The sequence below is a fragment of the Eptatretus burgeri genome, chromosome 13, assembly GCF_056783735.1.
Source record: "Eptatretus burgeri isolate ZD-2024b chromosome 13, Ebu_testis_v1, whole genome shotgun sequence".
Taxonomy (NCBI): Eukaryota; Metazoa; Chordata; class Myxini; order Myxiniformes; family Myxinidae; genus Eptatretus; species Eptatretus burgeri.
Window position 1 is genome coordinate 46,646,177 of NC_140973.1, and position 26,060 is coordinate 46,672,236.

General features: G+C 44.0%; 1 protein-coding gene and 1 long non-coding RNA gene across 4 annotated transcripts in view; one reads left to right on the forward strand and one right to left on the reverse strand.

Annotated features, from left to right (window-relative positions):
• The window catches only part of LOC147014402 (uncharacterized), a 67,441-nt gene extending 54,236 nt beyond the window's left edge, over positions 1–13,205 (forward strand). Inside the window, exons 4-5 of the long non-coding RNA XR_015050753.1 lie at positions 12,555–12,619; positions 12,904–13,205. This is a non-coding gene — a long non-coding RNA (uncharacterized LOC147014402). The remainder of the gene's footprint in view (positions 1–12,554; positions 12,620–12,903) is intronic.
• Positions 1–25,850, reverse strand: part of LOC147014403 (SERTA domain-containing protein 1-like) — a 44,374-nt gene extending 18,524 nt beyond the window's left edge. The window contains exons 1-2 of one of the 3 annotated variants that reach the window (XM_085852323.1): positions 25,566–25,846; positions 25,296–25,404 (exon numbers count right to left, since the gene is read on the reverse strand). The gene's annotated coding sequence lies outside the window, so the exon portion shown is untranslated. Of the gene's footprint in view, positions 1–25,272; positions 25,405–25,565 lie in introns of all 3 variants that reach the window. The other 2 variants (XM_085852321.1, XM_085852322.1) reach the window with 2 other exon arrangements.
• Between the last annotated feature and the right edge of the window lie 210 nt (positions 25,851–26,060).

Consider the following 26,060-nt stretch of genomic DNA (forward strand, 5'->3'; position numbering starts at 1 on the left):
ACGTATGACAGTGTTTTTCAGCGTGCTCTCAATGTTATCAAAAAAACTTACCCATAACGTATTCGACGTTTACCAGCGTTTTAGACAAATTTTCCAAAAATCGGCATAAGCTCGCTAAAACGTCAAGGTGTGACTGGGCCTTAACCTAAACTTTTGTTTTTTTAACCTCTGGCAGTTTACCGCTTGGCTTTGTACCATTTCAGGTTATTCACTGGAGTTGAACTGCTTAAATTTCAGTAAAAAATGGAAAAATGGGGGTGTTCCAAAACTTTTGACCGGTAGTGTATATATTTTGGGTCACTGAATTCAAACACCTATTATTTTGGAGGTCCACATGGGCTAAAAGATCAACATAGGTCGAATTTCTAAAATTGTCAATTTTCATCCGATTGACTTGAAATTTGAAGAGGATTTGCATATTTGGTCATTGAATTCAACGACCAATTATTTTTGAGGTCAAATTTGTTTTATGGATTTTGCAGGTATCGTGCTCTGCACGATGTCTTCTTCTTCTTGTTTGTTTCAGACTGTGTGCAGGATATCTCAAAAAGTTGTGGACGGATCCGGATGAAACTTGGTGGACACGTTGTCAGGTCACGTTAGGTCAGGTATGGGAGCATGCGCTGGAACAGCACATCGCTGCGTCCACTTTCCGCCGGCACTCCAGGGGCAGATGCCTGGCCCGTCCCCATCTTAAGATGCTGATCAACCTGCTGCAACCACGAGGCAAGTGGTTGGCCCATTGGACTCCTCCAATCATGAAGCTCCCTCGCTGAGAGAATCTGGTGAGCAGGATCAGCATCAGGGAAACGAGCCACATGTCCATACAGCCGCAGCTGACGTTCACAGACGATGCAGGTAGCAAACCTAAGTTGAGTCTCTCAGCAACCGCTCGTTGGACACAAAGTCCGACTAGCAATAGCAGGGATTCTCCGAAGAGACATGGTCCCAAAGGAATTAAGTCTCCATCTCAGATCCCTGGTCAGAGTCCAAGTCTCACATTGATAGAGCAAGACTGGAAGCATCAAGGACCTGAAGACTCGGACTTTCGTCCTCCCGCACAGGTACCGGCAGCGCCACACCCCATGATCCAGTGAATCCATGACTCCCCAGGCCCGACCCAGACGTCTATTGACCTCTGGCTCACAGCCAGCAGAGACGTGAATATCACTGCCAGGGTAAGTGAATCTCTCCGTGACCTCAATATCCTCACCACAAAAAGGTACAGACAAGGTAGCAGCATCCAAGATGTCATTGAAAGCCTGGATCTTAGTTTTCACTCAGGAAATCCATAATCCCAGTGGCTCCGACTCATCATTCAGCACCTCGAGGACCCCCAAAAGGATAGCCAGTCTCCACAAAGATGACTACATCATCTGCGAAATCAAGGTCAGATATCTTGACATTCCCAAATGATGCACTGCAGCTTGATCTCTCTGACAACCTCCCCAGAATCCAGTCCATAGAAGCACTGAAAAGTGAGGGGGCCAGTACATACACCGATGAACTCCAGTAACAATTGGAAACAAGTCGAAGATGGTATCACAACATCTCACAGTACTCTCAGTTCCAGAGTATAGATCAGACATCAGATCGATCAGTTTCGGTGGTACTGCAAGAAGACCAAGAATCCTCCAGAGGGCATCCCGATTCACTGAATCAAATGCTTTGCAGAGACCAACGAAGACTGCAAGCATCCCCTGCCGAAAAACTCTCGCCTGCGTTTGGTGAGGACCCGGAGAGCAAGGATACGGTCAATTGTTGACCTCTTTGGTGTAAAGCCTGACTGCTCTGGATGCTGGTGCTCAAGCAGATGGTGGCAAACCCTATCAAGAATTATACAAGCAAAGACCTTGCCCGGCACTGAAAGCAGCGTCACCCCACAGTCATTGTTGCAGTCCTGGTGATTACCCTTGCCTTTCCAGAGAGGGACAACAAGGCCCCTCATCCTGCCACTTGGGATGATGCCTGTGCTCCAGGCAGAGCACAGAACTGCATACATCGACACGAGTACAGCATTTCCATGAGCTTTGAGAAGTTCAGCATGGATGGCACAGATCCCAGTCGCTTTACCCCATTTCAACCAGTTCACCCCAGCCTGTGTTTCCACAAACGAAGGTGGATCACACTTGATTGGAGGGTCAGCAATTGTGATAGTAATATCCCTGTCATCCAACTCGACAGCTGGTGGATCAACCTGCTACAGCCGCTCAAAGCAACGTCCAACAGGCCTTTACTTCGGACTCATCTGTCAAGAACCCACCACTCTCTGCTCTGAATGCAGTACACCGAGGGATGGGATTGGAGGAACGCAATGTGCGAATTCCCCTGTAAGCAGGACGAGAATCACTTAACCACGGTTGATGCAATACCCCCTCAGATTCCTTGTACATAGGCCTCCTTGTCCACCCTTAGAGCACATACAGTTTTACACCTCAGCTCCCTAAACAGCTCAGCTCTGCAACTCTGGTCAATGATATCCAGAGTCCCTTGAGAGACAAAATTATTCTTCGGCTGCGGTGAGTTCCAAGACATCCACCGGCAACATCAAGGAGTGTGGTCTTTAAGGCACTCCACAACTCTTCAGGATTCCGCAAAGCACCCAGACCCCCCCCCCCCAAATCCCCACTTGGACTGTTTGCAAACTCCTCAGCTACCCTCTCATCCTTGAGCTTGCCAACATCCAACCTAGGCTGGGATGGTACCATTCTCCTGGATTTAAGCTGCATCTTCAGAGTTGCTCCAATAAGCCTGTGGATGGTATTGAGGAACTGAGCACTTCGGTAGACCCTGCAGTTCTGGATCATCCTCCAGTGACCATCAACGAGCACATGGTCAAATTCCTTTGCCACACCACCAGCATTGGAATACCAAGTCCAGCGATAAGCCTATGGGTGCTGAAACCATGAATCAGCCACCCTAATTCCATAACTTCTCGCAAAGTCTAGTTATTTAATGTGATTCTGGTTCACAGTTCCAGACCCATGGGGACCAACACATGTCTCATAACATCCCTCTCAGTTCCAGTCGATGTATAGAAATCCCCCAAGACTCGAAGAGTATCTTGCCTGGGGCACTGATCAACCACAGACTCGAGCATGACATAGAATGCGTCCTTCACGGTGAGATCACTCGCCGGGGCGCGGTAATTTGGTCAAGGGAAACAGTCACAAGGTAATTTGGTCACGGTAATTCGATCACAAGGTAATTTGGTCATGGTATTATTATTATTATTTAAGGCCAGTAAGGCCCAAGAGCAGTTATAAACATTTTCATTTCATGGCCGGCGAATCTTGTTGGCATAATGACGTATTGACCAAGTTTACTGACTACTATAATGGAATCGATTCTGTCTCTCTCAACTTTTAAATTCCGATTACATTATAGTAGTCAGTAAACTTGGTCAATACGTCATTATGCCAACAAGATTCGCCGGCCACGAAATGAAAATGTTCATTACTGCTCTTGGGCCTTACTGGCATTAAATGCAGTGAATAATAAATAATAATAATAATAATAATACCGTGACCAAATTACCTTGTGACCGAATTAACGTGACCAAATTACCTCGTGACCGTTTTACCATGACCAAGTTTCCCGTGACCAAACTACCTACATTTCACTCGCCTCAGTCGGAACATACACAGAGACCAGGGAAATCACACCCAAGAAGTGATGAATCCTTCGTCTCACAATACGCTCATTCACTGGTGTTACCTCAATTATCATTGGAGTCAGCTTATTAGACACAGCAACAGCAACTCCTTGGGTAATGGTAACCATTAGAGCGACCAGACCAATCGTAGGTGTAACCTCCCACCTTGATCTCGCCACTCTCCGGTCTCCGAACTTCAGAGAGTGCTGCAATACTGGTGTTTAAACACTTGAGCTCAGATGATAACGGAGACAGGTGATCATCGCTCTCTTAGAGATAGGACATTCCAGGCACCCACCCAAAGGGACCGCCTCAGGTTAAGTCAAGGAGACCATCGTCTGGTGGATGACACCTCAGCACCACTCCACCATACACCACCACAATCTGACTCTGGAGGTTTACCACGTAGTTTTCCTATTATCAAAGAATGGGGGTCCCGAAGGCTTTGCCCCAATCCCATCATCCAGTGAGCTTCCCTGTGAAGGGCAGCAGCACAGGAGATACTCCTACGAAGTGGGTTTTCAGATTTCCTCACATTTGTGTGTTTTGTGGAATGAAGTGTTTTATGGTGGCCGGAGTCCAAATCCTGCCACCAACCTCTCAAAAAAATAACCCAACTGCAGGAGGACGTCTGCAGACACAGTTGGGCACTGGAAATGGATGGCCGTTGGCACACAAATAGTTTCTCCACCCTTTGATGGGTTTTGTTTTTAATCCTTCTGGGTATCCATATCCATACACCCTCCTCACCAGAAAATCTGGAGGAGACGGTTTAGTCGCCGCCAACCCGACCACGAAACAGGTTAGTACAGGTTTACATGGTACCTGTAGCAAGACACAGATTTAATCTGGCTTGAGCTGTCAGTTAAGAATCGATTCAATTTTGGTGAAGATCCAAATCCGGATCCGGATCCGATAATTTTTTTCATCTTTTCTTCAACATTGAGAGATACGGCTAAACTATTAGATAGCACGATATCTCAAAAAGTTGTAGACGGATTCGGATGAAACTTGGTGGACAGGTTGGGTGTGTGACCACGACAAATTGTTTCGATTTTGGTGAAGATCCTAATCCGGATCTCGATATGAGATTTATTTAATTTTTAAAGTGATTCTTCACCATTGAGAGAAAGGGCAAAATATGATATATGGCATAATATTTCAAAAATGTAATGGGCCTGATATGTTCTCGTAGATCAGGCATTACGTGCTGAAGGTGTATCCACCGAGTGCCCTTCTCGGTTTGTTTGTAAGCATTTTTTAACCTCCACCATCGAAGATCGGAGGTTACTGTTTTCACCCCTTTCTGTTTGTTTGTTATCTTGCCAAAACGAAGTTTTTGCAAGATATGTTAGTCAGCTTGTATGTTTTTTTTTTGTTTTGTTTGTCTGTAATCACGTACAAAAGATTCTGCAGAGCACAGTTATCATTGGAAATTTTTGAAACTTCGCATATCAGAGGCCTATAGAGGTCCCTTTCAGCACATAAAATTTTGAAGGTCAAGGTCAAAGGTCAAGGTCACTTTGTCGCAAATCAGGGGAGTCGACGAAACCCTTATTTTTTGAGTAATTTTGATCAGATCGTCTTCAAACTTCATGGGAATATAGTTCATGGTCTGGCGCTCAGCTGATTAATTTTTGTGGCGATTGGCCTTGACCTTCATATGCTTTTTTTTGTCTGTAATCACGTATAAATCATATCACCCTGCAGAGCACAGTTATCATTGAAAATTTTTGTAACTTCGTATATCAGAGGCCTATAGAGGTCCCTTTCAGCGCATAAAAGTTTGAAGGTCAAGGTCAAAGGTCAAGGTCACTTTGTCGCAAATCAGGGGAGTCGACAAAACCCTTACTTTTTGAGTAATTTTGATCGGATCGTCTTCAAACTTCATGGGAATATAGTTCATGGTCTGGCGCTCAGCTGATTAATTTTTGGTGACGATTGGCCTTGACCTTCATGGTTAGCGCCTCAGGTCAAACATATTTGACCCCAAGGTCAAATTTTCAAGTTTTTGGAACCATATCGTGTAGTACCTCAAATTGAACACCTCGATGAGTGCTTTCTAGATATGTCAAGCTTGAGACATTATGACATCATTTGGTGACGTTATGAGGCAAACGGATATTTTTCATGGTTACTCTGTAGAACGATTCTCATCGGAATCTCTCGTAGGCAGATATTCCTCAAGGAGTCGCTCCTGGTGGATATCAGCTCTGTTCACCTCAGTGTGACCTTAAAGAAGTCACACGTGGTCACCTTTTGGCAAGATACGGGTCACCCTGTGGGTGACATTGGTTTATTTGTTTGTTTGTTTGTGAACAGTATTACGGAAAATCTCCTCGACGGATTGACGAAACTTGGTGGGGGGGGGTTAGGTCTGGTCCAAGGATCATGCCATGAGATTTTGGACTTGGTCCAAAATCCAATATGGCCGCTATGGCGGCCATTTTGAAAAAATATTTGAATTTTTTTTTTTTTTGCATTTCTACATGTTTTAAGTGATTTCCAACCCCCCCCCCCCAAAAAAAAAATTGTTAGAGAAAAAAAAACAATTTACAACTTTTTTTTCAACAAAATTTCGATTCTTTTTTTTGCATTTCTACATGTTACAAGTGATTTCCAACAAAAAAACATGCCAAAATTATAATTGCAGCTGATTTTGGAACTTCAGATGGATATACCCACGTAAAATCAATTTCTGTCTCAAGGAATCTAGTTATGACGAATGAATTGAGTATGTAAAAGTTAAAAGTAAAAGGGAAACTTGCAAACTATAACTTTGTGAGCACTGTTGACGTCAAATTGAATGAATAGGATATCAGGTTCACTTGAGTGACCTAGCAGTATTGGCAGCGGAGGTTTTACACTCTACCGAGTGCTCCCCCTCTAGTTATGAAACTGTAATCATGTGCATTTGCAGTTGAAAAGATATTAAACTTTTAGAAGTTTCCCTTATGATTGAGGAACTGCCAGGAACCTTTCCCCCTTTTTCCATTGAAACAACGCATGACATTCGCAGCTTCAACAATCGCGGCATTTTTCATGAATCAGGAACTGCCAGAAACCTATCCCCCTTTTTTCCATTGAAACAATGTGCGGCATTCATGGTGTCGACATTCACCACTTTGCCATTCGCGATATTTTTCGTGGGTCACGAACCGCCGGGAACCTATCCCCCCTTTTTCCATTGAAACAAAGCCCCACTATTTGTGGATTCACCATTCGTGGAAATTTCCAGGAACATATCCCCTGCGAATAGCGGGGTCCAACAGTATATGTAAACATCCAATTCTTAAAATATGCACCACAACACTTACCACAGCACACCATCTGAAAATGAAAATGTTTACAACTTCCTACCACTCACTGTACATTGTCTGTATATGACAAAAACTCACAGACACTTCGCTGATCATTCAGTCATACAAACGAGAAATGCCAGCTCCCTTAGGGAGCGATCATGACATGCAAGATCACATGACGTGCCATTGTCTTCAGTCACTTGACCTTCTGTGAGCAAAAGCGAGGCATCACGAGCCGACATTTGTTTGCAGATATTTACGGTGAGTTTTGTGATTTCTCCTGGAATATTAGTTTCAAATTACATAAGTGTGCAAAATTTCAGCTTTCTCACCCACCTAGAAAGTACAAAACATTTATAAGAGTTAGTGAGTGAATCAAAGAAAAATGAACACAAACTGGATGTAAATGAGATGTGGAAGCTGAGATGGATGTGTGGAGTGACAGGAAAGGACAAGATTCGGAACCAGTATATCAGGGGGTCAGTGGAGATTGTGGAAGCATCGAAGAAAGTACCAAGAAGAGATTTAATTGGTTTGGTCATGTGATGAAGAGAGAGAAACGGTATATGGTGAGGCAAGCGATGGGCATGGGATTGCCAGGAAGAAGAAGAAGAGGAAGGCCAAACAAAAAAAAACAGATGGAAGGATGCTATGCGGTAGTGAGAGATTTAGAAGTTGTGGGATTGGAAGAAGGGGCGATTGACAAGATGAGATGGAGAAGGGTGATCAGCCATTATTGTGGCGTTCCTCATTGACCGCATTAATGTTTAATACTTTCCAGATTGGTTAGAAGTTGAAATCGTGCATATAATATTGATGCAACTCAAAGCCACAATTTCAGGGAAAAAATTTATTCAACTGTTCGTAAATTAAAATACAGTATCCATAAAAGGTCATCCCATGGCACATCACTCCTGCTCACGGCGAATCACGTGAATAAAGACAATATCAATAGCACATCATGTGATCTTGCAAGGGTACATTCACATCCAAAGGAAGCAGGTGTTTCCAGATTTTATGGCGGTATGATTAGAGATCTGTATGTGGGTTTTAGTCATTTATGGACTGTGTACAGTGGTCGGAAGAAGTAAACATTTATCGTTTAAGGATGGTGTACATTGATAGGAGGTAGTAAACATTTATCATTTACTGACAGTAGGAAGTGGTACAATGCATATTTTCAGTATTGCACACTTGCATAAACAGTCAAACATATTGTGACGTCCACGGGACTTGAACAGTCCCGCCAACGTAGAATGAGCCGAAACGATGGAGGCGGTTTATTTATTTATAACCCAAACATGGCGGTTCTAATCGCTCTACCGCAAACGGGACGAGGAAGGTGGCACGAGTCGCTTTTCACTGAGTTGATGATGTTTATTTGTTTTTATTATTAATCAGAAATAACAAGACTCGGCAAGAAGAGGGATCCGGGGCGATTCGACGGGATGGTGTGGGATCGGGCGTGGGGAAAACAGACAATTCCAATGAATATACAAATCTCAAACCCTCTAAGGCGCCAAGTACACACACACACACACACACACACACACACACACACACACACACACACACACACACACACACACACACACACACACACACACACACACACACACACACACACACACACACACACACACAAAACGTAGCTATTTCTGGTGGTCAGGCTAGACCGTGGTGTGGACGCAACTGTCCCTGGATTGGCGTCGGACGAGCTGGCCTTGCTCTCGTCAAGGAGGCAGGAGAAACCGTGGTGCTGTCGACCTCCTGGTCCTGGCCCAAGTCCGCTCACAGCCACCAGGGAACCAGTTCTGGCGCCAAGTTGCGAGCAGGAGAGGGAGGCAGGTCCGCCCGCCGTTCGACCCCGTACTCCGAGTCAGCAGAACCCCAGAGCCAACCAGGTGAGGCACGAGGCTCAGCAAGGCTCCAAGACACGATGAAAAACAGGATCGAATCCGCGCAACAACAAGCACGCTTCCAGCACAACAACCTCCACCCCAAAAAAACACGATCTTTTTGTCCCGATCTTCTTCCTCTTCCTTTTCGACCCCGAACAGAACCTTTTTATCCTCCCGTCCTCGTCACTTTCAATCGAGCCGTTTTATTGGCACTGCGCCGTCGCCTTCCGCCAATCGAGATCACAGGGCGGAGCCATCCGCAGCACTGTCCTGTGACGTCACGGCCAGCCTCCAGGGACTACTAAAAGGGGTTTACGCAGACACACCCTATCCCGTGTCCCTATCTAATTACGTGACAATTATCATTTCCCCCTTGAAGAAATGGACATTTACTAGACAACTTATCACCACTGAATTGCTACTTATTACATCGAGATCCTGGTAAACTCGAACAGCATGGCATACCTAATTAAACATCCTAATTACCCTTTGAATGCATACCCCCCCCCCCTCAAACGTAACAATATGTATAAGACATCCTGGCTCGAATGAACGCCCTCTTATGACGATTGCGACATTCAGAACATGTTTTAGTCAATGCATATTTACCCTGTTATAATGATCAGTATTTCTGGATAGTGGATATTAACCTGGATATAACAGGGTTATTTATTTATTTATTCATGACATGTGATCGGAAGTGATACTGTGTGCGGAATCCTGGAAGATGGTGACATGAGCTTTCTCTCACCGAAGGTCACGACGTCACACAGCCAATTGACTTGAGATATCATTACATATTGGCTGAAGGTCGCTCCAGGGGTGTGTGTTCCATCACCAATCAGCTTATAGAGTGCTTACCAAGTGGCTTAAGCACTCAAGCAAGCACCCCAACGAAATGCGAGCTGCTTGGTAACTCCAGGGATGTGTTCAATAATTATCAATAAGCTTGCTATCGCTTGTGAAACCAGATGTTCCTTATCAACGGTTTCTCATGGAATGTTTGCTTGAGTGATTAAGCCACTTGACGAGCGCTCTACAAGAAACTTGGTAACTGAACGCATCCCAGGTGTATCAGTCTGTGTGTCAATCCTTACGAGTGGAATCGAAGCGAAACTTTGCGTTTTTAAAATTGATCATACTTTCCATCCAATATGGGTTTTAACCACAATCAAATGGGTCTGCGGGTTTTCAGAAACAAAACAGGTCAAAGCTGTGACTCAAGGGTCACTTGCCATCTACCGTATGTTGTTTTGGACTTCAGTTTCGAAGTTTCAGTACCACTCCTTAACATTTGTCTTCGACTTAGAATCATAAACTCAATCTCTTAGCATTACCTAGCAACTCATTAGAATGTAAAAAAGTTTATTTTATAACTTTTGATGTATTTAGTATGTACAGTAAAAAGTAGAACATATTCGGTAGAGTGCATACCTCCACCAGGCTGAACAGTTTATGTTTTATATCCCATTGATGTGTCGGATCTGGATCCAGACCTGAACCATAATCCAATCGACTTGTTCTTGTCACCAAACCAACTCATCCACATAGTTTTATCATAATCCATAACTCTTTGAAATATTGTGCGAAATTATACATATATTATTGTGGAAATGACCCTTAGTATGCTATTAAATATAGGATTAGCCCAGATCCCCCATTAAATGCATGTTTAGCCAGGATTGTTCGGTAAATGGACTCCACATGTGTGTCGGGAGGTGTAGGATGCATGTTTATTGTTCATACATTAGTGGTGTACCGAGAGCTTCTTCTTCTTCCTTCCCCTCTCCTGACGAGGCCCCGCCCAGTAGGTTGAGAGGGAGTGGCCTAGAGAAGGAAGTGAAACTAAGGGGAGGAACCAGGGCGCTTCGAGGCGAGCGAACGAAGGAAAGGCAGTGTGGATCTGTGACGAGAGCACTGAGGTCGAGTCTGCCATCAGCAGTAGGAAAAACTGCATGAGGGTGTTTGCGATGGGTTTTTCGTAAAGAGAGAGCCGAAAGAAAGGCAAGGAAGGGACCGAATGAGGTCTGTCTGCCATCGGCTAGGAGAGGATCTGCCTGAGGTCGAGTGTGCGATCAGCAGTAGGAGGAACTCAACCTGAGGGTCGAATCTGCCGAGGGAGGAATTGAACCTGAGGGTTAGGCTGTAATCTGCTTTGAGAGGACCTGGCTGCTGTGTGAATCTTGAGTCGGCTTCGAGAGGTCATCAACAGGTTCAACCTGTGTCTAACGACGGAGCCTCTGACTGTCACTACTCACCTCACAGCTCGACGACGTCTTGTAATCCCATGGACCCACCCTGCGGAGCCCGGCACCTCGATTTGGCCTTGTCTGGTGACAGGCCTGGACTTGTATGCTGGACCTTGTGAAAAGCCAGCTGGAGCATGCCACCGTGGATCTTTCGCTCTGGTGCAGTCGACCTCGCGGGGTCTGAACGCGCGAGAGTGCGTTCGTGAGGTCTGCGACAAATGGACGACTCCTCCATTTTGCCACATGGCGTTCTTGAGCTTGGGGCTCGAATCCGTAGATATCGGCTTATTACGAGCCACATTCTTGCTTTTGACACTTTCCTCTCGTCCATGAAACATCACCAAGTACTCTGTCTTGTCTGCATGCTGTCCATGTCTTGTCTGCATGTCGTTTAAGGCTTATCTCATTAGAGTCCCCTTCGAAACCCATAATCCATATCTCCCTAGGTAAGAACGGGTTACAGATTAATTATAAAATTGTCGTGAATGTTTTGCTTGTGTCGTGTTCCCCGATGTCCCCCAATCAATCTGACTGATTCGTATGAAGTTGCCGCTTTGGGTTTGTTCGTGCCGCGCTGAGAAACAATTTGCTCGATTTGGATATAAAAACGAAAATGGTTACAGACTGGTAGACTCTGCTCGGCCTCTGACAAAACCAGTCTATAACTGGGGTATATTCCCCCAGCTGGCAAGGTACAGGTGTATTTTGGTATCGTGGTTCGAGATGCGTAACCCGAGAATTGTGCCGAACCAGCCGCCGTTATAACCCCGGAGACGGCGGTGGTGAGGGTGGCGCCGAATCTGTAACATTTGGCTGTCGAGAGTAGGGTGCGAAAACCCAAACTGGTTGCGGACAGTGATTGACGAGCTCGTCCGAGCCCCCCCCACCGGATCCGCAAAAATAAAAAAAATAAAAAAATATATATATAATTTTTGGCCCCATCTCTCCATTGTGAAGAATCATTAAAAACAATTTATAGGATTCGGATCCTCACCAAAATCTAATCAATCCGTCCTTGTCACATACCCAACCTGTCTGAATATGTCCTTAACTTATTTAAATATCCTGCTCACAGTCAAACAAACAAAGGTGAATAATTACTATACCTTAAAAAACCCCATTAAATAAAGAGCTCATTCTGATCACTGCAAGCACAATCCACTTCATCAAATATGTTGTTGCGTGGAAAGGGGGGGGGGGAGTGATCCGTAACTAGAATGTATTAAGAATAATATGGTCCATATGTCCGTGTCATTAGACTTACTCCTGTAATATATATTTGGCTAGAGGTAAATCGTATTGTAAAACAAGCAAAGAGGCAGCAGTGTCACCTTTAAGACATTATAGAGTATGTTTTTTGTGTAAAACCTTCTGTCAGGTGAGGCCAGGTGAGAATTTGTGGCATTTAAGATGAAAGGCACAACAATGCTATAAATATGCTTTCCAGGACAATGGACGCTTTCAAGGCAAGACGAGCAGGCATGGACTTCCCTAGTAGTCCCACTAAGGATGGTAAGATCGATATGACTGTGTGCTGTGGGGGAGGGGAGATTCTGGATGGAGGGTGGGATGCTGTGGTAAAGTTCCACCCCCATCCAGTGAAGTGGCCGTATTGGGACCAGTTATGTGTGTTATGGGGGGGGTGGGGGTGGGAAATAAAGGCTGATGCGCACTCTCTCTTTGCTGGGAGGGGTGGTGGGGAGGGGAGACAATAACAGCTGATGCGCACAAATGCGCACTCTCTTTTCTTTGCCCTCCGAAGAAGAGATGTCCCTCTCATATCTCCATTTACACAGCTCCATCGCTTCCTGAGCTGCACTTTGTCTGTGCAGTGTTGACCTGCATGAGCATGCCATTGTGGTGGAGCCCCAACCAGCTCGTGCCAGCCACAAGCCCTCGCTTGTTCCCATTATTAATTGTGTGTGAATCTGGTAAACAGCACTATTAGGGGGGTTGGATTGATTTCTCCTCTGTATATAAGCTTGCATGCCCCGTCATTCCTTGCCGTGTCTGTCAACCGCTTAATTTGCTCCGGAATATTTTTTTAGCGTCTTGTCTATTCCCATATTCTTTTCAATAAACCATTTTGGCTGTAAAGGAATGTCTTCCTCCCTTTTGCCTCATGTGCATTGCACCACCATGTTCGGCTGCCATTTGGATGATGCTTGGGGAATCTCAGTATTAAATAAATGAACACTGAAACATAAACACCATTTTGGTCCTTCTTGGGTTCTTATACCCCCAGCTCAGAGCGGTCTGTATTAACGCACTCCTCTAATGCGACAATATAAAGCTCTTTCACAATACCCTTCATCAAATGTATAAAACATATTTATTATGTCTGCAAGTAGGATGCACCCCAGAATCTTATTTTCGTCTGTAAATTTGCCCAACTTGTAAGTAATTGAGATTGATCTCTATCAAGTCAACTTGTAAATAAGCGAAATTTCGGATTGGTGAACCTTAAATCATATTCTCGTTCTGCTGAACTACAAATGCAAACAATCCAAACTAATTAGTTGGCATTAATATCTTAGTCATGAAAAGTACTTTACTGGCTTTCCAACTTACAAGTGAACAACATAATGATCAACAGGTTCAATTAGTCAAGATTGAAAATCTATTTCCCATGTGTGACATGTGCTGTGGTCACAAGGTTTCATCACAAACCCTCAATCCTGCAACACCTTCGCTTGCTTGCAGCCTCCATTATCTCACATGAATTCTGCACTTGCCAAGACTGGCATTGCTGCAAGTTTACACACTTCAAATTCACTGACTATGATGGCACAATGAGAATCAGGCACACATGGTTTCACAAGCAGAGACATAAAAAAAAATCTTGCAGAAGTAGGGAAATCTGAAGCAAACCTTATGAATATAGTTTGCATTTAACATTGATGGAGGTGAAAGACTATTTTGACCCTTCATATCTGCTGGAATTCCCTCCTGAATCTGGGATCCAAAGCTTAATTCCCATACACGTGTTGATTTTCCAAGTTGTCTTCAAATGTCCTTGGAATTCCTATAAAGGTACAGCAATGTTTTACTACATCCCTTGTCTTGTTATCTAGTAAATGCACAAGTACTGCCATCAGCTAAATAGATCAATGTTTTAAAAAATAATAAATAAACCTCATGTAAACAGTGCCTTGTCAGAAACTATCAAAACAACTCAAAGCTTAGAAGGCCTTCATTCATAGCTCAGTGGAGTAAGATTCTCCCCTATGTATTCAGACCCCAGAATCACATCTGTCTCTCCTGGAATCTGTGAAATCCAAAGTTCTCAACTTTATTGCAGTCTCACAATGAAACCGATTAAAAGGCCTGTTGTTCTCTCATGGAAGACAGGATGGTAGCTTCTGTTTTTTTTTGTGGCATGGAGGTGATGAGTGGAGGTAAACAGTAAGCCTGGATGAATGGAGGTGAGCAGTGACTGTGGATTTCAGGAGTTTAACACGAAGAGGGTTACCGGCATCCTGCAGAAGACCATGTGCACCCTGCAGAAACCTGGGAGGGATGGAGCTAAGAGAGCTAGAAGTTGGTGCAAGACCAAAAAGGAAGCAGTGGAATACAGAGGTCACCAACCTGCCTGTAATGCAAAAGTAACAGGCCGAGACACCCAGCTTCATCGCAGGAGATCCCAATGATTTTGAGGGTCTTGCTTTCCACGGCATCAAGGGCAAGGTGTGTAGCAGGGGTGCCAACTCAAAAGGGAGAGCAGTACTCCATCAAATTTCAAATTAAGATCTTATTGGTTGACAATAGTCCAGACTGGTCAAGGAAAGACCTTGCATAATGAAGGATGCCGAGTAGGAACCTGCCTTTGAAGGCCATCTTGGAAATATGGTCTGCCCAAGACAGATCATGGCTGAGGGTGAGGCCCAAAAGTTTGAGTGACTTAACCTCTTCAAGTGGTTTATTTCGGAAGTAGCTGGGTGGGTTTTCCAGATGGTCCTTTCAGAGACGGTGAGTGTGTAGGATTTGAGGGGTTGAAAGACAAATTCCAGGTGTTGGACCGGTTCCTGATTCCATCAAGGTCTGCAGAGATTGAAGATACTGCTGCCTGCCTGTCTGAAGGATGAAAAATGATACAGCAGAGGGTAGAATCATCAGCAAAGAGATAAGCAGGATTTTCCAGGGAAACAGAAAGATCATTGATGAAGATGAGGAACAAAACTGGGCTCAATACACTGCAATGGGGAATTCCAGCCTTGACGGGGAGAAAAGATGTGAAGATCTCATTCAGAGCTACATGCTGAATATGGGAGTGGAGGAAGTCAATGATCCATGAGAGAAGGTGGCCTTGGTTGCCACAAACAGAGAGTTTGGAGATCAAGGCAGGCTGCCAGACTGTGCCAAATGCTCGAGATATGTCTGGAGAGACAGCTCTGATCTCAGGTCCGAGATTAGGGGTTTCCATCCATTACCACCTCTCCGCTGATCTCTCTCGGACCTCTGACACTCCAAACCCAGGATGCACATGTCCTTCCAGTAACTCCATCCTGATTAAATTCCCCAAATCCAAGCTTACCACCCACATCCACTACTTTAATAATAATAATATGATATTTTGAGTTCCCTTAGAAAGAACTGCAATACAGGAGGAGGCCATTAGGACCATCAAAGTCACTACTATTATAAGCGACTTGTGGTTGTTCATCAGTGCAGTATCCTTTTGAAATGCTGAGCATCAAGCAAGAAAGTAGCCCAAAGCATTTTTAGTTCAGTACGACTCGGCCGGTGTTCAAACCGCCGACCTCCCATACTCAGAGCGGATGCTCTAACCATTGCACCACCGAGGTTTTGTTTCCATTTTCTCCAATTTGTGCAACTGCTTTCCTGAAGCCATTCAATCAAACTGCTCCCTCCAGAGCATCACGCAAACAGTGCACCACCATGTCATGTCATTCCCCATCCATACTCGTGATATTTTCTATTCCCATGAGCTCAATCTAACCGAACCCCCTTACTTGCAGGGAGAGACTCCTCATTTTTGTTCTCTGTCTCATTCCCTGTCTTATTTTCTCTCTCTCAGTCTTTCTCTCATTAGCACCGCTGCCTCTTCCCCACCTATTATTTCCTGTTCATCACTTCCTATACTTGTGTCCAATAGTTGCCCCATTGCCCCAGTCATTTTACTGCCTTTTACTCTGTTTTTTTTTTGTATGCAAAATCTAGGCAGCCTAGATTTTGAAAGCAAACAGACAAATAAACACATGGATTCTGGGTTCAAAACCTTCCACAAAAGAGTTTTGATTAAAGAAAATCTTTGAGGCAGAGTCCATGTTGGTAAAATGAAAAAAACCCACCAATTGTTAAAGTAAAACAAAACAAACAAGAAGGGCACACGGTAAAGCATGAAATATCATGCTATACATTTTTGAAATATGATGCTATACAGTACGATATAGTTTTTGGCCCCATCTCTCAATGGTGAAGAATCACTTAAAAATTAAATAATTCTCGTATCCAGATCCGGATTCTGATCTTCACCAAAATCGAATCAATTCGGCCTTGTCACACACCCAACCTGTCCACCAAGTTTCATCTGAATCTGTCCACAACTTTTTCAGATATTGTACTATATGTTAATTTAGGCCTATCTCTCAATGGTGAAGAATCACTTAAAAATTATCAGATCCGGATCTGGATTTTCACCAAAATTGAATAAATTATTCCTTGTCACACACCCAACATGTCCACCAGGTTTAGTTGAATCCTTCCACAACTTCGAGATATTGTTCTATATATCATTTTTAGCCCTATCTCTCAATGGTGAAGAATCATTTTTAAAAATCATCAGATCCAGATCCGGATCTTCACTAAAATCGAAACAATTCTTCCTTTTCACACACCCAACCTGTCCACAAAATTTCATCTGAATCTGTCCACAACTTTTTGAGATATCCTGTACACAAACAAACAGACAGAAAGGGGTGAAAACATAACCTCCTTCACCTTCAGTGGCGGAGGTAAAAACAAATACGTCCTTTTTAAAACATCACTGGAAGATAATGTTCATGATGTAGAAAATTAAGTGATGTTTACATGAAAGAAACCAATCTCAGTTCAGGTTTCATCACTGTACACAACTCCCACCATCTGAGCAGGGTGCTAAGCATTGCTTCGCAGGCAAATAACTTTCCATCATTCAGGGAAAGTCGGGTGCAAAGTAGAGGTCAACCATCTGGCATCTATATGCCTTTATCTACATTTCTTCGCCTCCTTCCCAAAAGCTCTACCAGATGTAAGAGGAAACGATAGACATTGATACCTATTCAAAACCTCATCAGGAGCTGCATATAACATTTTCAGTATCCTTCGACACACTCCAGGAAAAGATTTTCATCGTCACTGATATATATATATATATATATATATATATATATATATATACATATATATATATATATATATATATATATATATATATATATATTATTCATAACAGTCCAACTATGGATGTGCAAGCTATTTTGAATTCATTAAAGTCACAAAAAGGACAAAAACATCAATCCAAGCATGGTCTAAGCTAACAATCAGGCATTTGGAGAATTAAGAACAGGTATGCCCCAACATCAAAGATTTAGTTTTGTTTTTGTCTTTTTAAAAGTGCTAAATGTTTGATTACGGTCCAAACTGCTTGTACAATTTAACATGAATTTCACGTTTGCCTGCAAGATATCATGAACTAAAGAATCTAAAGTGCTCTTTCCCCACATACTTTTCACCCCAACTGGAGATGGGGTGTTCATGTGCAACAGAAACTCGTTTCATAGCCCTCGGGCATTCAACTGTGGTAAAAAAGAACTTTGAATCAGTGCATTCCAAAAATGAATCAGAAATCAGAAAAGTACAAAAATGTAAGAAAAATAAACCGACAACCTGATCACCCTGATGAGCAAACACAAAGGGTTAATAAATATCCCCAACTTGTAATCAGTTTTTTTACAACACCGAAGATGGAAGGAGGTTTCACCTCCTGTTTGGCTGTGAGAAGGATATCTCAAAAAGTCATGGACAGATTCAGACAAAACTTGGTGGACAAGTTAGATAGAAGAAAATTTTTTTTATGTGATTCTTCACCATTGAGAGATGGGGCCAAAAACGAAGAGATAGGGTATGAGGGCCAAAAACTATATATACACATGTATATATATATATATATATATATATATATATATATATATATATATATATCATATGTCAAAAAATTATGGACAGCTTATGACAAAACGAGGTGGATGAGTTGCGAATCAGTTCCAGACAAGAGAACGAGGTGGATGAGTTGCTTCGGTGACAAGATCAAGCTGATTATATTTTGGTTCAAGTCCGGATCCAGATCCGGCCGATCAGTGAGATACAAAACGTAAACTGTTCAGCCTGGCAGAGGTATGCGCTCCACCGAGTGCCGTTCCAGTTTATTCTGCATTAATCTCAGGCTCTTTACTCTTTTTGTTGACCTTTTTCACACCTTTATATGGTTATGATTTTGTTGTTTGTGTTGTCAGTGGTAAAGGAAGCCCTTTTTTGGATACAGATATTTTGGTGTAGAGGGTAGCAGGTTCTCCAGACTGACAGGAGATCAAAAGGGAGCAATGAGATAAGACATTGCACAGCAGTGCATGAATGGCAAAAGGAAAGGGGATTAAAGGAGGTCAGCAAGAGTAGAAGAGAGCATGGGTGGGTTTGGAAGAAAGCATGAGCTGACGATGAGCAGCATTCTTGAAAGACTGGAGGGAGGGAAGGTTATGAGGCAACAGGAAATCAGTTCCACAGACAAGAGAACAGAGGATGAAGGATATGTGCATGCTAAGCACCATTCTTAGCACATTTTGTTTGTCCATTGTATTCTTGATGTTGCTACTCTGACCATAGAATATGTTAAATAAATAAAAATAGTGCACAAGCAAATTGGGGAGAATAATTAAGTGTCAGTTACCTCAGAAGAAGGTCCTATAAATGCTCAATTGGCAGTACAAAATAATGTTATACAGTAGTTATATTGTGGTAAGTGTAACATGGTCCGTGTGTCTCATCACTGTACGCAACTGCATATGAAATTGTAATGGGTATGTAATTTTTTAAAAGGGTAGAGAGATCAAGGCTGTAAAATGCCAGACCTTCTGTAAGGCAAGGCCAGGAGAGGAATTGGAAGATTGAAAGCACATTGAAATGGCTCAATAGGACCGTCACAATCTGTCTGGCCAATGTGTTCAAGTCATGGCAGAAAATAGGCTGTGGAGCCTGGAAGAAGACAGGAAAACGTCTTTACTGGGGCTGCCCCATGGGCGGTACGGCCCAAAGTATGGACCTCCCACAATGATCGGGAAACCAATGACGGGGCCTGTGGCATGAAAAGGCAGTCCCAAAGTACGGAGGGCAGGCCAGAGGACCAAGGGTAGAGAAAGGAAGTCAGGACAGAGTCAGGGACTGGAGAATAGGAGGCTGGAGCTAAACTTTAAGCAATTAATCATCTCTCGCCTTACCTCTGTTGGGCCACCATCTTTTCTCTCCTGGTCTTCTACCACATCACCATCTTCTGCTGTCTTTGACCGCATCATCTTCTCCTTCTGTCTTTGACCAGATCATTCCTGCGACACTGCCCATCCTGAGCAGCACTTTGCCTGTGCGCTAGTGACCTGCATATACCAATCACTATGTGCCATCCAAGATTGCCCCATTGTTCTTCATGTGAATCAGTAAATTCAGCGCTTTCGTGGGGTATATTTATTATTCCTTGTACATAAGTTTGTGTGCCCCCTCATTCCTATCTGTGTTCGGTGATGGCTTGGCTCGTACTGTTTATGATAGCGTCTCGTGTACCCTCCTCCCTGTACTTTTCTTTACAAATAAACCCTCGAAAAGGTAAGAAAACGTGATTGAAGCATCTGCTTCCCATGCGTGTCCCATCAATTTTGGCTCATTTGGGCTACCTTTGGGAACGGTAAAGAATTAGAATTAAACGCAGTAAGAGGCCGTTTGGCCATTTCCCAGGACGAAAGGTCTCGGCACTGAGGCATACTGTGTCAACGGAGCCTCAGACATGACATCTGGTGATCAGGAGTGTGGGATTATTCCTGATACCTTCCCTAAGTAAAATTTAAAAGAAAATTTGAGTGCTAAAAGGTTTTATTTTCAATTTCAACACGCATGGGAGATGGAGACAAAATTATGCATGGCCATGTAATGGCGGATGGTGAGGAACATGTGCTCGGATGAGAGCCGGGCGTGGGGCCAAGTGGAGAGGAGCAGAGGTTAGGAACGTTCCTCGCTCCTGATGCTGCTCAAAGCAACAATCACATAAATAACCGCAGGATGAAGGACAGCAATTGCCAAGTTATCCATTGCACTTAAACCAATCGCTTTTATATTCCAGTAAAGACAACTGTAGAAAGAACACCGAAAGATTATCACACAAATAAATCTGTAACATGGGTATGTATCTCAGATCTCAATTGTCACTCGTACATGCCTTCGTTTTTCTACTTCAACATGCTTATCGAATGGAAAACCATTTTTCATTCAATGTATGGTTGCATATGCTCATGGACATGTACCCACACTGAAATATACCTATCAACACATTAACTTATTACCTGCGCCACCTAAGGTGGGCGAAGGTTATGTTTTTACCCCTATATGTGTGTTTGTCTGTGAACAGGGTATCTCAAAAAGTTGTGGATGGATTCGGACAAATTTATTTCACACGTTGAGAGTGTTCCAAGGCCGAAATGATTAGATTTTGGTGAAGATCTGGATCCGGATGTGAGAATTTTGTATAAATTATGTACATACCCACTCCACCCACCCCCCACACCCCTACCACCAACAGCACCACCTTTTCTCCTCTTCATAAGCCCCATACATTTCCATTCCTTCCTCTTCTGCTCGATTCCTATCCCTTCCAAAGCCCCTTTGTATTTTCTTTTTCCTCACCTCCCAAACACTTGCTTTTTTCCTGTATTTAATCTCCCCCCCCACCTCACCTCATCTCCCCACCACCCCCACCTCACCATCCCCACCTCACCTCATCTCATCTCCCCACCACCCCCACCCCCACCTCACCTCATCTCCCCACCACCCCCACCCCAACATTCCTTAGCACCTTACCTTTCTTTTTATTTCACGTATGTCATGTAGATGACCATCCCTTCAAATGACAGTTCAAAAGGAAGTACAGTAGTGTGGTTATCAGCGCCCCATTTCGTAAACTTGGATTTTGTTCAAGGATACAGGCATGCCCAACCTATCCGTCTAACTTACAGTGTGAGGTCCCACAAGCAAATGAGATAAGCAGTCAAATACTCTCCATGCAGAGATGTTAACCAAGAAAATAAACACGGTACTAGTAAATTCAATCCTAGGTAGTGACAGTACAGTGGTCAATGTGCTGGATTGATAATTATATTCTCTCTACATTATGGAAGGATCAGCGAGGGGCTTGCAAACACAGTATATCCCATGAAATACATTGTATCGCAATGGACAAGTCAAAGAAATATGCAGGATCCATACCCAAGTTCACAGCCTCATGAGATAACTGCTGAGACCATGACGCCAACCAAGCTGTCGATATGAAAATGGGTGAGAGCCATGAACATAAATGAAAGAGATCATAGAGAAACCAAACTAATGATACCATTGGGGGCAAGAGACAAGTCCACCACACGGGAAGGACCCCTCTTCCCAAAATGAACAGGTGCAAAATGGCATTAGTGCACCGGACTAAAACTCAATGCAATGGGTTCCCAAAGCACACAATTGCACAATGCACATTCAATTCCACTGCCCTTTGCCTCCAAGTGTCAAAGTTCAAAACCAATTCCAAAGCTTAGCCAGGAGGCACTGTAGCAGGTGCAACATGACTGATCACAACGTTGCAGGAGGTCAACGTGCTAATCAACACCTGGCAAATTTACCTGCAAGCAAATCAATCAAGTCAGGAGGAAAACATTCCCATGACAGTTATTAATGAATTAAATCTCAGCTCAAACAAACAATAAAAGCTCTCAATTTTTAACAAAACTTGTGACATCGTAAAGGTTGCTCATGGATATGTTGGTGGCCAGCATCCCAGAGGTTGTGTGATTGAATCTGACCAAACGCAGTAGCAAGGTTGATGGGTTCTAAGCTTCTGAAATGAGAGCTGGAGAATGATCAATGATTGTCAGTATAAACCCAGCTGGCTCAATAATGGTCTGCATGAAGGGGAAAGGGGGAAGGAGGGGGTAATCTACCTGCCAAAACTGGTACGGTCTACATGTAACACCAGTCCACACAACTACTCCTCATGCTTCAGGAAAACTATGAAAAGGCAGAGCTGCCCAAAACTACACTCACCAAAAAATAAAATAAAAACGAATTCTAATTGGGACCTTGAGGCTACAATAAAACAGGTCGTTTGCTTGCACATGGATGCATGCCAAGAAGAGGGCGACTTCCAGTGCCATCGTAAAAGGCAAACGTGACGTAGAAATTGGCACGATGACGGGAACGTGATGAGTGTGACCACCGGTGGGTTCCTTTCCCAATTCTGCATTCACAACTTCCCTAAGGCCTCGATGTGTCACCCACAGCTCGGTAGATCGTACACGAGCACAAGCAGAGTCGACAAACCTCCTGAGTTCCGCCCTCGTGTGCACAAAAAAAACTCTTCATATTAATGCTGTGAGGTGTACAACAAAAGTGACCAAACCAGAAAGCACTTTTGTTTTTAATCAAACAATCAGCTGGAATGTACGCACATCGACAAGCAATTCAAAGCAGAAGTAACAAGCTCCTACAAATGAAAATTCCCACCAAATCTTATTTACTTCTTTAACCAATCACAATGCCTCTTCAAAGTTTGCCAAATCGATTTTCTTGGAAGTACTATTTCTTGTAAAGGTGTTTCTTTTGGCTAATATAACTCTGAATGTGCTAACTGCAAATGGAAACTACAAGGAACCAGACATTATAAGTTGGTTTAGATAGAAATCTGAGGTTTGGGGATTAAGGACCATTTTCTTGGATTAATTGAAGGGCCATTGTTGATGATGTAGAACACCGCTTTGGGTACAATAATATATATATCATCATAATTAGAATACAGAAGATAGAAGTGAAAAGGGGGAGGGGTATAGGGCACAATCTTTATTCCCATGCTTTTCGGAAAAAAACAGGGTATATTGTAATCGTCCGTCCGTCCGTCCGTCCATCACACTACTGCCTCCTCCAAAAAATATTGTGCAGAAATTCACCAAACTTGGTAGTTATGATCACCACATGGAAAGAATATGCAAGAGCACTGTTTGTTTTGTTTTCTTTTGACCAGCCCCCCCTCCCCCCCGGAGCCCTGGGGTGGGGTCACGAAGGTCAAACACCAAAAAAAAATGCAATTATGGGCCCATTTTCAAACATTTTTGAATGAAACTGTATATGCAATCAACAATCCATCCATCCATTGGGACAATACTCCGTGCAGAGCGTTGGTGCTGCCTAAGCAGACTCCTTGGCTATTGGACACAATCCTGGACAGATCACAACTCCGGCACAGTATTCCAGCATGCTGGCACTCATTTTGCCGACCTCGGAAGGATGACAGGCAGAGTCAACCCAACCTGATATTAATTCAACAGCTGAGTAGAATTTGAACTCAGGATCCTAGGATCCTCAGCCCACCACCCTAACCATTAAGCCAACACCAGGTATAATCAACAATGGGAGATGCATGAAATATGTAACAATTTTTTGGATTTGACACCAGATTCATGCCGCAGGGGGTGGGGACTTCAGGTCAGAAGGGGTCAAAATGGGGGAGGGGGGATTTTAAACTCAAAATTAGATATCCGGTCATTCCAGGTGGAATGTTTTGGCATCCTTCAGCTTTACTTTAGGTGGTAAGCGTGGGGATTTGTGATGGCCCGCCATCGACCGCTCTATTTTGAATTTTTCGGAACTTACAGGATTTATAGGGTAAGCAGATCGACGACCTTTACACTACATGAAGAAGAACAATCGGACAATGTGCTGTCTGTTTGCCTCCCTTATTGGAGGGGTACACAGACAGCTATATGTAAAGCGAATAAGGCTTTAGGCATATCCACAGGAGGATAAATTATAAGTCAAAGGAGGAAGTGTTAACATTGTAAAGGAGTTCAGTGAGGTCTCATCTCGAATATTGTGTACAGTTTTAGTCACCACATCTTAGGAAGGATGTAGATGCCATTGAGGGGCTTCAGCGCAGGGCCACGAGATCGATTCCGGGCATAGCTGGACTCAGCTGTGAGGAGCAGCTGAAGGAGACAGGGCTTTGTACACTGAAAGGGAGGCGGTTACGAGGAGATATGATGGAGATGTTCAAGATAATGAAGGGTATGGACAAAACAGGTGTGGAAGAGTTTTTCAGCAAAGTAGACAGTGATATGAATAGGGGCCACAGCCTTAGAGTAAAGAGGAGGGTTAAGATGGTAGTAAAGCAGGGCTTTCACTCAGAGTAGTTAATGCATGGAATGGTCTCCCTGGAAAGGTAGTGGCAGCAGAAACAGTAGATAAGTTTAAATTAGAATTAGACAGGTACTTGGAAGCATTGGGGATATAGTGGAATGTGGACTCTGGCAGGAATGGATGGTAGTTGATATGTGCTGTCTGTGTTTCTTCATTCTTCACATTACAACCATGTTTGCCTCTCCCCTCCCCTCCCCCCCCCCCCCCAAATTATTTTATAATTCTAAAAAATATCTCTACGTATATATCTTTTATATCACCCTGGTGATGTTGGTGCCTGGCCCACTGTTCTCAGCCATGCTTCTCCACCCCACAATTAATCTAAGTTGCTGGAACCGTTGGAATGAATTGATGTGGCGTCGATGTAAGTACGCAACACAGGTGTGATGGACCAAACGGTCCCTTCCTGCGTCAGAGTTCCTCGTGTAATCGACTGAAGAGGAAGAACATGTACCCAAAAAAAACCCTCTTAATTCGAAGACACAAAGAACGGGAAAGATTCCAAGATATCAAACATCATCTGACGTGTCGAAAAAAAAAAAAAAAAATCACCGCCACTCGTCACACCGCCACCCAAAAAACGTCCTCCCTCTCGAGATTCCCACCAATCTCAGATCTCCGCCCAAAAACAGCCTCATTTCTCAAAAATCAGCAGCACCGTCAGTCACACCAACCTCGATATGTTTCACGGAGTTACCGAAAGTAGTTTTCCAATTGCGAAACGCTGATCCGTGCTTCCTTGTCGAGTGAGGAGGACGCGTTCTACGATATCATGGTCACTCGATGAGACAGCGAGGCAAGGGTTCCTGACACGGTAGTGGGAAGGCTACACGGTTCGAATCGCACAGCAAAATCGATTTCCGTCCGAACCAGACTCGCTCTGCTCTTCAGACCGTACGTCACACAGACACACAGACACGGATCTCAATGTGACTCAGACGCGCGTACAAACGGACATGACTCTCACCTCCCTGGCTCGCCCGCCCCGTTTCGGCGGACTTGGTAGCGGGCAGACGCTGAGAAGAGCAAGCCAGTCAGGAATAAAGGTGGCGAGGGTTGGGGGGGAAAGGGGGAAAGGAAATTCCTGACTGGATAACGTACGTCGCTCACACTTGGGGGAACGCCATGCGCGCTCGCACGGCAGAGCCGGTGAAGCTTTTAAAGAGCTCCCGATCTGAGGTAATTCCTCTCTTCTGACTACCTCCGCTTATTCGCCGTTCGACAACCCTTTCGTCGACGCTCCTCCCCCCCCCCTGCCCACACGTTCTTCGACGTATTACGATGACGTCACTCCCCCCGTCGCGCGACGTCATTCCGCCGGCACACTTGCCCTTATTTGGAGTTGGCTTGACGCCTCGTCATCATCGAGTCTCCGCCCTTTTCCCGTACAGTTACGTCATGGGCTTCCGCCGCGCTTCCCACGCCTGATCGGTCCAACTTGAACAGTATGATTGTATGAACG